Genomic DNA, 16,705 nt, shown 5'->3' with positions numbered 1-16,705 from the left:
CCAAACGCAACCTGCAAGAAATCTGCGTCTTGGGAGAAGATTTGTTTTCCAGCACACAAACATAAAACCAAAGCTACACAGAAGTGGCTTCAAAACAACAATGTGAATTTCCTGGAGTGGCCACGCCACAGTCCAGAACTCAATGCAATTGAGAATTTGTGGCTGGACTTGGCAAATGCTGCCTACTCACAATCCAACATTGACCCCGACAGAGCCTGAGCACAGCAGCAAAGAAGAATGGAGAGCAATGGCAGTGTGGAGACGTGCAAAGCTGATGGAGAGGGAGGGAGGGAGTTGTGCACACAAACTCAAGGCTTTCATGGCTGCCAAAGGCACATCTTATTGTGATTGATAATTTTTTCTTTTTATTTCTGCAATTAGTTTAGACCACTTTGGAAAAGTCATGACATTAGAGAATCTTATTCTGTTGAACAATACGGCTAAATTAAATTCACTGTTATTCAATGTTGTATAATAACAAAATGTGAAAACGTCCAAGGGAGTGGGTACTTTTTATAGGCTGTGTACACAGCATACAAGAGGCATATGGGGTGACAGAAAATGAAACAACTTAGTTGCCATCCATTTTATTATGCTGTGTATCCTCTGTTTTTGCTACAATCCGTGAGATGTAGTAGTAGTAGTAGTATTCAACATGACCTACAGGTGAGGGGACGCTGGCACACAATGTTTCTGCTGCTCCTCCCTGTTAAGAACAATTTTCATTGAGTGCCTTGAGCATGGGAAAGGTGCTATATAAATAAAATGTATTGTTATTAGAAGTAGTAGTAGTAGTAAAGGAGAAAAAGTTGAAGGTTATTTTCACGCTGAAAAGGAAAGAAGGCTTAGGTTGTAAAGCCTTCATCAGGTGTGACACTGAAAAGGAATGAGCAGAAGAGGGGAAGGGGAGAATGAGAAAAAGTTGACATTAGAGAAGATGAAGGGAGTGATTAAAGAGGTGAGTTTCAGAGCAATTGGCAGTGAAAGGGCAGAATGAAAGTTTGATAAGAAAGGAAGACAAAGGAATAAGAGAGGAAGAAAAAGAGTGTCTTAGTAAAGGCTTCGAAAGGAGCCATGGTGGTCACAGCACGGTGAATCCAATGGAGTCCGTGAAGGGCTGCAAACGAAAAAAAAAAAAACAAACTGTTGAAGGTTATTTCCAAGCTGAAAAAGAAAGAAGGAAAAAGACAGCATTTCAGCTGTATAGCCTTCATCAGATGTTCAACTAAAACAAAAGTAATATTGTTATTATTATTAGTTGCAATGGGAATACTATTATTGCACACAATAGGAGAATTACAAGCAGGAAAGTGCTACACAGCCCTACAGAAAACAGATAAAAGAAGCCTGCACTCACAGCAATGTTAAGGCCATGCTACATTAGATGATTTTTCCAGCAGTTTCCAATCATAGCTTTCATTCCATAATCTTGGTGCCACAGAGGCAGTCAGCAATGTGCTCCACCGAAGGCCATTCATGTAGTCTGACATACCCAGCGCCTGAGATCAACTAGTCAGTGACTCACTCTGTTAAAATCAAACAGGTTTGAGTTTGTCTTTGGTACTAGAGATAGCTCTGTGTGCATGAGAGCTGAAAACCAATGAATGTTCATTCAGAAGTACAATGCAGTGTGGATGACTGTCGGGGCCCTTGTACTGTACAATGTTAAGGCCGGGAGAGAGAATGTGCTCAAGACATTATCTCCCCAGACACACTAGAGTGCCGCATCCCTGGGTTGCTGCAGGACCACGGGTTCCAGCAGGGTGTCCTGGGAGTTGGAGTTTGCTACAGCCGTGTTGGGTTGAGTGGGTGCTGCCAGGGGGTTCTGCAGAACCCTATTATATTGGCCTTCCGACCACATCTGGGAGCGGGTTATAATGAGCCACCTGAAGTATTCCCAGGAGCAGCATAAAAGAAGCCAGCAGCCACTACTCCGGCTGAGTCCAGAGTCAAGAGGTGCAGGACAAAGCTTGCCCAGGAGGAGTGGAGGCAAACTGGGAGAGAGGAAGAAAAAGAAAGAAAAGAAATGTATTTTGTGCTGTGTTGGATGATTGGAACTGTGCTATGCTGATGGGAAATTGGGGAATGAGTTTCCCACAAGGAAAATAAACAAACAAAGTGTGTGCTGAACTTGTGTCCTGTGTCTGTCTGAGTCGGGTTTGGGCGGCTGGAGTGCCCTCCACAGGCCACAGTATATAATGCAGTGAGGAGGAATAAGGAATGCACACTTTGAACCTCACTAACAGAAGAAAGAAAGCTTATCTTCCTTATGTCTTGTGTTTTATGTACCATGACAGAATGGAAAAATGGAAAAAAAGGAACAGAGGTTGTGGTTGAACACACTGTGCCTGTTACCCCTTCATACATCTTAGAGAGTCGGAGGTAAGTTAGTAATGTACTCCTGTGAAGGGCAGTCACGTAGTATGACATACAAAGCGACTCAGACCAGCTTAGATAAAATAAAGACAAACTTGAGTTTGTCTTTAACTGTAGGGATGACTCCGCGTACATTAAAGCTGACATCCAATTAACTAATTGCAAGATTTCTTATTTCTGGGTATAATTTCCCAATAAATAGTTTTTTTTTTCTTTGATTATATAGATTTCTCAGGACTTTTTCTTTTTGCCTGAAGGCCATGTCACATTTTCAGCCGCATAATCTTATAGAGTTGGAGGTAGTCAGTCGTGAAAGACGGTCGTGTAGTCTGACATACCCAGTGACAGACCAATCAGTCAGCGTCTTGCTCTGATAAAATCAAACAGCCTTGAGTTTGTCTTTAGTCATAGGGATGGCTCGGTGTACATGGGTGCTGACAATCAGCTAATTTATTACAAGCCTTTTCTTATTTTTTGGTATAATTTCCTAATAAAGTTATTTTTTCTTTAATTGTATGGATTTCTCAGGGCTTGCAGTCTTTTTGGTTTTTGCTATGTCACATTATGCAACTTTTCCAGAGATTTTCAGTCATAGCCTTCATTTAAATAATCTTAGAGGTAGTCAACGGCTCACTGTTGTGTCGTAACATACCCTGTGACTCAGACCAACTAGTCTTTGGCTTGTCTGAATAAAATCAAACAAGTCTGAGTTAGCCTTTGTGTAAAGTGACAGCTCTGTGTACACCAATGAATGCTCATCTAGAATACAGAACCCTTGTATTTCAGACCTCACAAACAGAAGAGAAGTACTGTCTGTCTGATGTCTTGGGCTTTACACACCATGACTGAATGGAAAAAAGAAAAAAGGGCCAAGATAAACTCACCAGAGCTGTGAACCCTAGCACCAGCTCCACCTAGCAATACGCTTTTGGCTGTCACATAAAGAGATGAGCACAGCGGTGCTAGAAGATCAGCACTCAGTTGGTAAATGTGACATGGGAAGTGATTTTTCAGCCTCTTAAATTGACAGGGTCCAGAGATTAGGTCAGCAACAGCTGTCACCGACTCTTACGTACCCCATGACCAGAGGTCACGTAATATGACACGTTTTACACATCATGCCAATGTGGAAATGAAGACACATTCATAGATGGTATAACGTGCTTGTGGTGTTAGTGCTCTAAAGTTTTAACTTAGTGAGAACAAAGAACAAGAGACGTTCCCTCAATATTATTATTAATAATAATAATAATACAAGATAGGTGGCAGCAAGCTTGTCCAGAGGAGAATATTTGTTTTTGGGATCACCAAAAGAACCCTGGAAAGAAAGGCCCAGAACTTCATGAAACCACTAATTTTAAAAGATGCTTCATGTCAGGACGGGTGGCACAGTGGTAACACCGCTGCCTCGCATTAAGGAGATCTGGGTTTGCTTCTTGGGTCCTCCCTGCGTGGAGTTTGCATGTTCTCCCTGTGTCTGTGTGAGTTTCCTCCGGGTGCTCCGGTTTCCTCCCATGGTCTAAAGACATGCAGGTTAGGTGTATTGGCGATCCTAAATTGTTCCTAGTGTGTCCTCAGGGATTTGTTCCTGCCTTGCGCCCTGTGCTGGCTGGGACTGGCTCCAGAAGACCCACGTGACCCTCTGTTAGGATATAGTGGGTTGGATAATGGATGGATGGATGGCTTCATGTCAGGAACTCATGGATTGTGTAGTACATGATAAACATTGGATTAATGGGTGGAAGAACGTTTAACATTTTCATATTTTATTGTTATTTAAAATGGAATCAGTGTGACAATAATTTGGCTTTTATGACACTAAAGGGCCGAAAAAATCTTTAATGTCAAAGTGAAAACAGATCTAAATTAATTAGAAGTGTAAAACACAACCTAATTGAAGGCATAAGTAAAGATAACACACCTCAGCCATCACTGGTGCAGCCACTTGGTTTTAGAAGTCCTTTTATTTAGTTCATAGCAGATCACCTATCTGGGGTCTCAGCTGGCTGTAGCCTAAATGCACCTTATCTGGAAGGGTCACCTTGTGCTGAATCAGTATGATGGCATCCCTTGACTAGAAAGCACAGGCTTTAGAAAGTGAAGAGAGAATGCCGAACCAGCCCAGCACATGCAGACAGGGAGAACATACAAAGTCAAACAGGCAGGCAGTACCTGAAGTTTAAGGCCTACCCTACCATGTTGCCCAACTAAAGATAATACTTTGTAAGCCACCCTGTGTATTATTAGGCCCATAACTGTATCATTTAATTTGAGTGCCTCACAAAATAAAGCAAATGGAGAAAAAAATGTTTTTCTTTAAGACATTAGTTACACTAATAGCTCTTGCTTTGTTCTCTTCAGAATTTGATTTTGGCCAGGGCCGGAGGGACTGAAAGGTTTCAAAGTTTCATGCATGTTCAGCAAGTGAGACATTGAAAATCATTCATCTTAAACAACAGCTGAACCCATTTGAAAATGGGAATATAATATATGGATAACCTTTGAAAACATGTCAAGTGGTAAAAATTATTACAAGGAAGGAATTAACCCAAATGACGAGCGCTCCAAGTAATTTTATGCATGAAAAGACATCTTGTGAAGTTAAGTCGTAATAATATAAAATCTGTCAGCTCTGAAGGTAATCAACTTTAAAATGATGTTTCATTTCTTAAAACATAGTTGAGGCTAAAGCCTGACTTAAATATTTAATAGAAGTCTTAAATAATGTGTAGGGTTGATTTGAAATCCAGTGATGCAGCTCCACTTTGATCAAACAAGGAAAAAAGATATGGCTGTTAACTTGTACTCATTTTGATGTTAAGTGTGAGCGCATTGAAATAAGTCAGCCTTTAAGCCTCAATTGCTAAAGGATGTTATTCAATTTATGAAAGTGTATTTAATAAAGGCTGGCTGTACAGGGTGTCTTAAATGTGTCCATCTCGTAACTGAGATGGGACAAGTCTGTATGAGACTATAAAGTGTTGGTGACCACAAGCTTTCATTCCAGTCTCATTTCTAATTTGAATTCATGCTCTTGTTAAGTTAAAAATGGTCTTGTCTTCCTAGAACAATGAGATTCTTATGTGAATGTTAGCTGACTTGCTCCATCACTCTCAAAACACTATCACTAGTAGTGATTGTGGGGCTGTTTGGAAGGTCATAAAGATGAATATTATTTCAGGCTCTGGTGCACATGCAGTACTCATCAATTCAATGGCGGCTGCTGCCAATTTTTGGATGTTGCATCTGTGCAGTTAGTTTGGTTGTTTAGATTTTAAGCTTGGAAATGCCTCCTTTTTTGTTGTAAATTACGAGGTATTCAACAACTCACCAGCTTATTCCAGGTCATTTGTATCTGTGTGCACTCATCATAATATATAAGAACATTTAGAATGAATTGAAAATAGGTGAGAATTTCAGGGCTGCTCCACACCCCTTATTTGATATAAAAAATAAAGGCTGAAGGAATTTCCAATTCTAGAATGAGACAGCAATAAAGCTAATTACATCTCATAATTGGTTCTGAATAAAAAATATACAGCCAATGCAGCTTTCTAGAACCTACTTGCATGGGGGATGCTTTAACTTTTTCACCTGACAGATTTTAGGTAAACCGTCTGAAAGACTTATCAGGCTGGACAGGAGTGAGGTGTATTCTGGGAAAGCTGAAAGGCAAAGCAGGACTTTAGAATATTTTGCAGAGCCAGTCTGTTTGCAGCTTAGTCCAGCTTTTGATTGCCATGGGAATTGACCTTGAGCTTGTGTGATAGCATTCTCTTACATCAGCAAGAGTACCAGCAAGTTTAATGAGCAGCAGGAGATACATGTGAAACAAAAAAAGGGACAAAACTGGGAGATAAACAGGGGTGATCATCATAGCAAGAGGCAAGACAAAACTGTAATCAAAAAATGAAGCAAAAAGGTCACCACCACAAAAACCAGCTGAGAAAGGTTTAAAGCACACAATGTAGAAAGGTGTCTGAAATCTGTAATTTGGATAAGGAAGTGACTATTAACCAAGCTTTTAACTTGTCATGTCAAGTACCTGCAGGTCACAGCCTTTGAGGAAATGCCCTGGAAGTGTGAGGTGGTGTCCTATTGATGGGTATCACGGGTACCGCAAAAATCTAATGAGAAAAATTTAAAGCAAATAATGTAGAAGGGTGTTTTGAATCGCAACTTGGATAAGAAAGTGACTATTAACCAAGCTTTTAACGTGTCATGCCGATTATCTGCCGGTCGCAGCCTCTGAGGGCATTCCCCTGGAAATCCAAGGTGCTGTCCTAATGATGGGTATCCAAAATGATGGCAGTTGTTAAAATACATATTGGTGGTAAAACGCACCAAAAAATCAAACAACTCGTAAAAGAAAAAATAGGATAAAAAAGTAACATTACAGTTTATAATATCTTGAAAGCACAGACCTTAGTAGGTAAAGCAGAACGAACCCAACATTCAAAATTCATATAAGCACCCAATACAGAAACTGAACCTGAAGTTCAAGATCCATGCATGGCACCAAGTCATGACAGGGCTACCAATGGCGAAGCTGTCTAAGGGGAGGATAAAGACAAAGAAGAATCATCAATTTGACCCCCACAAAACTTTCATTTCAGAAAGCCTCCCACCAGTCAGGGCTGGGAGTAGTGTTTGCTTATGAGTGCCTGGTGGCCAAGTAACCTACTTAAATTAGTTGTGTTCAGTCCAACAAAAGTACAATGAGCCAGCATCTAAGTTCATTACAAGCAATGAGCGAACTCAACAAGAAATCACAGAAATGTTCGGGAAGTTTGAGGAAGTCTGTGAAATGCTTTTTAGCAAATGGGGATGAAGGAACTGATCTAATTTGGAGATGATTATAATGGTGCAGTAGTGTTTTAAATGTTCCTGACGGGCTAAGGAAGCATCTGCCAACTGTCCTAAAACAATTATTGTGGCCAAAAATGGGATCTGAGATGTGAGAATGCAGTGCTAAGCAGTGCTCCACTGTGTCTCAAACAACAAAAGAGACTGAAAGGACAATAACCCCCAAAAAACCCAACAAATGTCTATATATATTGTCACACATGTGTGCTTAAGGAGTCAGTCAACAAGCCCTGAGTTGAGTAAAACATTGCAAGATGAAGGGTTGATTTGCGGTACTAACGCCTCTTTCAGTTTTTCATCAGACCAAAAGAAGAAAAATAACCCAATAAACTTACCTCACACTGCCAAATATCACTTCCTCATCAGGCTCCTAATGATGATGCCACATCTGGTCTCCTGCTGATGACATCACTTCCGGTCTCCTCATGATGATGTCACTTCCACCATGTCATCACTTCCAGTCTCCTCTTGATGATGCCAGGCATCCTGGACGTCCTGACATCATCAACTGACACATCATTTCCGCCAGCCATTTTATTCCATTACAAAAAGGCCATGTCTGTATTTTCTTGACAGGGACGGGCGGCCAGTACATTGATCGCTATTTTTCATTCATTTTCTTTACTTTGTCCATTGGACATTATACAGGGACAGTCCCCAACTCTTTTCAGTTGTAGAAATCTTTTTATTCAGGGCAAAATATATATACAACATGTATATACCCATATATTGCACCTGGGCGTCGTCGGAGAGGTACTGTACCCGCCGCATCCCTTGGCGAGTCGAACACGGGAGTGGTATTGTTAAATGGGCACGCCGTGGTGGCTTTGTTTGACTCCGGCAGCAACATTACCATTGTAGCTCGCCGTTTTGTCTTACCGCGACAGTGGATAAGCCAACGCTTGTTGGTCACTTGTGTGCATGGGGGGACTAGGTCATATCGTTCCGCTCGCTGTTATCTCACCTGGAGGGGGGAACCAACTCAAATGACGGTCGCGGTGCTGCCGGAACCCCCCTTCCCAGTGATTTTGGGACAAGACTGGTCTAAAAGGATCAGCGGTAAGACATCCACCGCTCCCGGGGCCTTGTTGGATCTTGTTATGAGGGGCAGTGGCACCCCTCCCGCGGTCTCCACGCCGTGCACAAGGGCAGGCCCTAATGGCGCTGGTGCCTCGGGGACCTTTCCTCGGGGCTACGGACCCGACCGGAAGATTCCGCCGGGAAGGGACTAGCCATGGAACTCTTCCCGGCCCAGACCACAAGACCTCTCTCGGCCTGGACCATCAGTTCCGGTCCACGCCTGCCTCCTTTAAGAGGAGCAGTGGAATGATGACTCCCTGCGCCGCCCGAATGCTGTCGTTCTGCCTAACAGCACACAAGCGGACGGTTCCACACCGCGTGAGCCCTTCTTTGTCCTTGAGAACGATCTGTTGTACCGAGTGGCAACCCATGAGGGCGAGGTGCGGAAGTTGCTGCTAATTCCGCGTACCTTCCGGCGGGAGGTATGCGAGTTGGCGCACGCTCACCTCCTAGGCGCCCACCTCGGGGCCGAAAAAACACTGGAGAGGATTAAGCTCCGGTTTTACTGGCCGGGGATCAATGAGGAGGTCCGGCGTTTCTGTCAGTCATGTCCGGACTGCCAGATCCGCCAGATTCCTAGAAAGGACCGTGCTCCTCTTGTCCCTATACCCCTCATCGATGTCCCCTTTGAAAGAATAGGGGTCGACTTGGTAGGACCCTTAGAGCCCTCAAACCGTGGCCACAAGTATATACTAGTCATGGTGGATTATGCTACCCGGTACCCAGAGGCGGTTCCCCTGTGCTCCGCTAATTCTAAAAGCATCGCACGGGAATTGGTTAACGTGTTTTCCCGAGTAGGCATACCCAAAGAAGTCCTCACGACCAGGGTACGCCCTTACTCGGATACGTTCAGGAGGTAGCCAAATTACTGCAGATAAAGCACCTGAAAGCGCCTGTCTATCACCCGCAAACGGACGGGTTGGTGGAACGCTTTAATCAGACGCTTAAACAGATGCTCGCAAGGTGGTCAGCGGACGGCAGGAACTGGGATCAGTTCCTCCCGCTCGTGCTTTTTGCCTATCGGGAGGTACCTCAGGCCTCTACGGGCTTCTCCCCATTTGAATTGTTATATGGGCGACAACCCCGAGGAATCCTCGACATCCTAAAAGAGGGCTGGGAGGCTGAGGCCCTTCCCTCCTCCAATATTTTAGAGTACGTAGCGCAACTGCGCGATCGACTCACAAAAATCAGGCCCCTCCTAAAAGAACACGTGACTCGTGCGCCAAGCAGCGCAGGCCCGGTGTTACAACCGCAACTCCGTCCTCAGGGAGTTCCGCCCAGGGGACCGGGTTATGGTTCTCATCCCTACCTCCCACTCTAAGCTGCTCGCTCACTGGCAAGGGCCTTACGAGGTTAAGGAGAGAAAAGGACTCGTCGACTATTTGGTGAAACAACCCAATCGTCGACCGAGTGAGAGGATCTATCATGTTAACCTGTTGAAACCTTGGAAGGATAGGGAGGAGCTGCCCAGCTCCCATAGGTCACTCTCCCTTTTCTCAAGCACGACTGCCCTTAACCTCGGCAAAGAGCTGACACCCAAGCAGCGGCAGGAGTTAATCCAGACACTCCGAGCCACCCCGAGTGGTAAGCGAATCACCCGGCCGGACCTCGCTGATTGCCCACGATATAGTTACGGACCCGGTAATCGTCCGAGAGGCCCTATAGGCTCCCGGAGGCAAAACGCGCAGAGGTTGAACTGGAGGTGCAACGTATGTTGGACATGGACATAATTGAGGAGAGCCATAGTCCCTGGTCCAGCCCTGTTGTCCTCGTCTCCAAGCCGGACGGCTCCTGGAGGTTCTGTAACGACTTTAGACGCCTGAATCAGGTCTCCAAGTTCGATGCCTACCCGATGCCCCGCATTGACGACCTTCTGAGCGGCTGGGCACGGCTCGTATTTGACCACCCTTGACATGACAAAGGGGTATTGGCAAATTCCCTTAACGGCATCCGCAAAAGAAAAAACAGCCTTTAGCACCCCTAGCGGGCACTGGCAATACAAGGTCCTCCCATTTGGGCTGCACGGGGCGCCGGCCACCTTCCAACGTCTGGTGGACAGAGTGCTGAAGCCCCACCAGTCCTATAGTGCCGCCTACCTGGATGATGTCGTCATCTATTCCGGCACCTGGGAGGAGCATCTATTGCAGGTTGCAGCTGTCCTCAGAACACTGGCTAAAGCCGGCCTCCGCATAAACCCCCGAAAATGTTTCTTTGGCTTAAAGGAGGCCAAGTATTTAGGCTACCTCGTGGGACAAGGACAGGTGCGGCCACAGGGCTCCAAAGTTAAAGACATCTTAGAATGGCCCCGTCCGAATACCAAGAAACAGGTGCAGGCTTTCTTGGGGCTTGCGGGGGACTACCGCCGGTTTGTTCCCGCTTCTCCGAAAGAGCGGCACCCTTGACTAACCTGACAAAAAAGGGCGCTCCCCTATACGTAGTGTGGACCGACAAGGCAGAACACGCGTTCAGTGACTTAAAAAAGGCCCTAACGTCGGCACCTGTATTGCGGACGCCCATTTTGGGCTCCCGTTTATCCTCCAGACCGACGCTTCGGACACAGGCCTGGGTGCCGTGCTGAGCCAAAGCGTTGATGGTGTTGAACACCCTGTGATGTACCTTAGCCGGAAACTGATGGACCGGGAGACTCGGTATGCGGCGGTGGAGACGGAGGCCTTGGCCATTAAGTGGGCAGTGACCCACCTCCGTTATTACCTACTGGGTCGCGAATTCACTCTGGTGACAGATCACGCTGCGCTTCAGTGGATGTCCCTACACAAAGAGTCGAACCCGCGAGTCACTAGGTGGTTTCTGGACCTACAGCCGTATAAGTTCACTGTCACTTATCGGCGGGGTACCCTTCAGGCCAACGCCGATGCCCTCTCCCGTATTCACGACCTCTCGGTTAGGTCCGCCCGACCTGACGGTCCTGGGCTAAGGGGGGGATCGTGTCACGCACGCGCGAGTAGGAGACCGCGGACGGATTCGAAAGCATCTGGGAAAACATTCGCCGGCAGGGAATGGCGGGTATTAACTTTCTCCCTCTGCTTCCTTGTAGGAAAAAAGACCTCCCTCCTCCGTAGCCGGGTTTGACCGCAGTGCGGCACTTCCGCCCTTCCTCCGCCATCTTGCCCTGACGTCATCCTTCCCATCCTCCCTCACGGACCTTCCCAGCATTCCTCCACTTCCGGCTCCTCCCCAATAAAATGGCCGCGACGCCAGGACTCGGCGTCGCGTTATGAACTGCTAAGAGTTTATGATTTTGACCTGTGTTTTTTTTGTTGTAGAATATACGGGGCCGGAAACCCCAACACTTCATGCTGTCTCTGTTCGTCCTTTTACAATATATATATATATACACACTGTATCATTGCACTCACAGAGTCACAATCTTGTGGCAACCATTAGCCGTGCAACAAAGCTGTGTTGTGGGACTGGCTCATTTTATGGTTTACAGTCACAGCTAGAACATCTCTTTTGTTTCTGATCTATCTGTGCAGACAGTTTGCATTTTTCTCTTCGATGAAGAAGATAGAAACACTTTGTAAACAACATTAATGTATCTTTCGGTATTATTATTACTTCCCAAGGTAGCAAGTGATTTGTTTCTCAGGGAGGGGGTCTCCTTTAAGACTTGTTTTGGATTTTCACTACAGCACATGGTTAATTAAGTATACAAATTAGCCATGTGGCTCTGTGTTGCCAGTACACAAGGATCAGTATTACACATCAGGTGGCAGCACTCAAAATATTCTTAATATGATCAGCTAATGTACCGCTCACAGGAAATGAAAATGCTGAAAGTTTTTTTTTTTTTAATGCATGCAGGGTGGAATGCTGATGTACCAATCGGGATGTGACATCACGCATTCCTGAAGCAGATTAGCAATGATCTTATGGTATGCATGTGTGAAAGTTCTGCGCATGGTGGCTACAGCTCTCTGTTGTCACACTGGCCTCTCAGAACATCATCGGGTGCTAGGAAAATATTCAGAGAACAAGATCATCTGCTGATACAACATATTCGCTGCAAAAAATGTTTTGCCAAATTTTGCTGGTCAACACTACTCATCACAGAGAGGTGAGGGATGACGGTTGGGTGAAATAGCAATGAGGTGACACTTAAGAATGGGTCGGACCAGGTATACTGTGTAGTGATTTCACAGGGTGACAGACGTTTGGAGAGACAGAATGAAATCAAGGCATGGCACAGAATGATTAGAATTCAAGAAGGTGTCGTAACCAGGAAGACTAAATTTAAATAAATTAATATAAGGACATGGAGCCAGAAGAATGGCTTCAAAATAACAAAGGCAGTGTCTTGGAGTGGACAATTCGAAATCCATATCTCAATTCAAATGAGAATTTGTGGCCGGACTTGACAAAGGCACAACACTCATAATCCCCATGCGACCTGACCGAGCTTGAGCAGTGTTAGAAAGAAGACTGGGGGAAAAGTGTTAGTGTCCAGATGTGCAAAGATGACAGAGAGAAAGAGAGACCTGTGCACACAAACTGAAGACTGTCATGGCCACCAAAGGTGCATCTATTAAATACTAACTCGAAGGGGGTGAATACTTATGACATCAATTGTTTAGTTCACAAAAATCTTTTTTCACTTTGACATTTTTTTCTTTATAAGCGCCAAAAAAGCCAATGTTAAACGATAATAAAATGCAAAATCTTCCGAGGGGTGAATACTTTTCATAGGCACCATATGTGCCAACTGCTGCCATGCTCAAAATGTAACTTGAAATCAGGTGTAGTGAGTGAAGGCTTTTTTCAGGAATGTTCAAGTGTAATTAATTACAATTCAAATTAAACCATTAAAAAAAAATCAAAATAAGAATGCAATTTAAAGTGTTAACCGATCAACTACAAACAGAAAGTGACCTGCAATGCTCACTTTGTCCAAAAAACATGGACTAAAGTCAATTATTATTTTATCCAGTGTGCTTCATGCTGACTGCTAAGAAAATGTTATACAAATTATAAAGCGACTCACAAAACAGTTGACTGCAAAATGCTGTAGCTGATCCTTCTTTGTGTGTACCATAGGGGTACATTCAGGCTGAATATGCTCTGAGCTGTTCTAATGAAGGCAGGCTGACGAGGATGTGAGCCAATTTGATCCTATTCAGCAGTCATACCATCGTCCTATTATGCAGCACATTTTTTACTTCATTCTCGGTCTGCTCTACATACAATTATCAAGACAAAGCAGACCAAGAAGACATTTTTTATGCTAACCATAAAACCTTTGCCTGAAATTATAATGGATTTCACAGCTCCTGGCAAATAGACGAGTAACAGTGTAAAACACATCTATCCAGAATGATAGCATTATTGATGCATGTCAAGCATTCATGATGCATTTCTCATTTGTAAACAGAAACTCGACAATGTGTTTTGAGCTGTATGTACAAAGGGGCTTATTATTTCAGATACTGATGCACAATGGCATAAATCAGTCCAACATATAAGCAAGATAAGCACTAGGAGAATTATATCAGGACAAATACAAAGGCCATACTTCAGAGAACAATGCATGACAAACACTACATTAGGAAATACTTGAGAGAGAAAAAGCGAAACAATGTGACACCTAATCTTGTGATTAGCTCTGCTTCTTTGCAAGAAAGGCAATGCATCTTTATTTAGCAGGCATTATGGTGGAGTGGCTAGGGCATTTGACTTAAAATTACAAGGCTGTCGGTTCAATTCCCACCTCTGACTCAATGTGTGACCCTGAGTAAGTCAATTAATCTTCCTGTGGCTCAAATGAAAAATAATTTGTGTAAACAAAAGATAATATACTGCAATCTCACAAGCTGCCTTGGTTGAAGGTGTCTGGCAAATATAAATATATTATCATAATAAACTACTATAGCAGAGGCAAATATATATAGGAGTACTGCTTATGCTTCCAATCAGAAATAAAAAATGCTACATTGCTACATCGTTTTTTTTTTCTTTTACATGGATATGGCACTTAATGTAGATAAATACAGCAAAAACAGTCAAAGAAAATATTTCCAGTACATTGGATAATATACTGCAATTTCACAAGCTGCCTTGGTTGAAGGTGTTGGCACATATAAATATATTAACATAATAAAGTACTATAGCAGAGGAAAATGTATATAGGAGTACTGCTTATGCTTCCAATCAGAAATAAAAAATGCTACATTGCTACATCATTTTTTTCTGTTATATGGATATGGCACTTTATGTAGATAAATACAGTAGAAACAGTCAAAGAAAATATTTCCATTGCATTGGATAATGCAGTAATATAAAATAAATGTATGGTTTCATCATTACATGCATAATTATGACATAAAAGTGCAAAACAATGCACTTATATGTTATACTCTATAATCAGAACAAGCTTTTTGAGTAATGTTTTAAAAGAAAACAGACAATGAAATAAAGAATGCTAAAATCGCATATGTAGACTATTACCATTTGTTGCATCCTCATATTACCTGGAGCAATAGCAAGAAAATCTGCCTTCGTGCCACATTAGGTCAGTCCAGAGAAATGAGTTTCTTCAGGCATGAGTAAAAGGTCTATGCAAAAGATGTTTTGATGTGCACCTGCCGTGATGTCTTCTATCATCTAACATTCTGTTCTTAGGTAGTATTTTCATGAACCAGTTGCTGTAAAATCCATTCATATATACATTCAAGTGAAAAAGTGAGCATAAAATACTTTTCTTTTTTAATATATGAGGACATACGAAGATTTGAGTTGCTGCTAAAAGGGATCCTAATCTTTTGGATCCTTAACCTGAAAATTGCTCCGGGAGGTGCTGTAAAATGGCTGACCCTACACTCTGATCGCCAAAGATAATGTGAAAAGACAGTTCCCCCTCAAGGATTAACAAAGTGTATATAATAAAAAAAACAGATTTGATCTTCAATTAAATGGCATCTATTAATAAAGGTGATGTAATATACCAAACATTTAGTCAAATGTCGTAGTCCATTGTATAATGTAAATAAACTATGTAAATTTTGTATGTGGAAAATGTTAGTCCACCCCTACATCTAACACTACCTCACATACCTCAAATTAAAATGAGGTGCACCAGATCAGGGTCAGTTGATCAGAACATCATTAGAGAGGGTCTTATCTGAATCTCAGACATTTAGTGAGGCTTGCTCTTTGCAGCTGAAGTGTGTGTTATCACCATGCCGAGATCGAAAGAGCTCTCTGAAGCCTTCAGAAAGAAAGTTGTAGATGCCTCTGGAAGGGATTTTGAAAGATCTCCTAAACACTGGGCATCAAATGCTCCAAAATGTAGAGGATCATCTTAACAAGTGAAGAAGATATAAAAAAAAACTCCTAACTTATCTGGGTCAGGCAACCCCAGTAAGTTCAGTCCAAGAGAAGAATGCAAGATGCTGAAAGGTGTCTCAAAGAACTGCAGACGCACAGATAGCTCTTGCCACTGTTGATGTCAAAGTATATGAGTCTACCATTGGAAAGAGATAGAACAAATTAGATCTACATAATAGGCGTGCCAGGAGGAAACCTTCGGTGTCCAGGAAGAACATTAGAGCAAGACTAATGTTTGACCATGAATACAGACAAATATAACCAACAAAGTAACTAACTAACTAACACCTAGGCAATGACATTGATTTCTGAAACATTGTGCTCTGGAAAGAAGGCAAGGAATAAGTTATATGGCCATTTCACCAGCAGACATATTTGGTGAAAATCAAATGAAGCATTTGACCTGAAAAATATCATACCATCTGTACAGCATGGTGATGGTAATGTTTCAGTTTGGGGCTTCTTTTTTACATCCAAGGATGAGCAGCTCACCATCATGAATCACTTATCATCACTATGAATTAGCACTGAAGCATAGGATGCTTGAGGATGATATGAGACCACCTATCAGAAATTGGAACCAAAAATGGAACTTGAAACATCACAATGACCCAAAACATACCAAGGAATAGCTAAAAAGAAAAATGGAGGGTTCTGGAATGGCCAAGTCAAAGTCTGAATCTTATTGAGATTCTGTTGGGGGATTTGAAACAGGCTGTGCATGCACAACATCCCTCAGACATTGTACAGAGGGGAAGAATTCTGCATGTAACATTTTGAAATCTTTCTCTAAAGTTACAAAAAGTTATGATAATCTCAAGCAAACTATTGAGTCAAATGGATGAAGATGAAACAATTCCTCTTGCCCCATCATCATGTCTGATGAGCTTCATGTGGTGATACATTGTTTTTAGTTTTTGCCAAACATAGCTTGGGCAAAATAGCCACAAACCTTTAGCTTGGCCTCATCTGTCCAAAGGTCATTGTTACAGAAATCTTGTGGTTGGTTCAGATGCAAGATTTGTAAATTCTGTTTTTGGAG

Source organism: Polypterus senegalus, chromosome 13 (assembly GCF_016835505.1).
Source record: "Polypterus senegalus isolate Bchr_013 chromosome 13, ASM1683550v1, whole genome shotgun sequence".
Lineage (NCBI taxonomy): Eukaryota > Metazoa > Chordata > Cladistia > Polypteriformes > Polypteridae > Polypterus > Polypterus senegalus.
Note: the sequence above shows the minus strand (reverse complement) of the source record.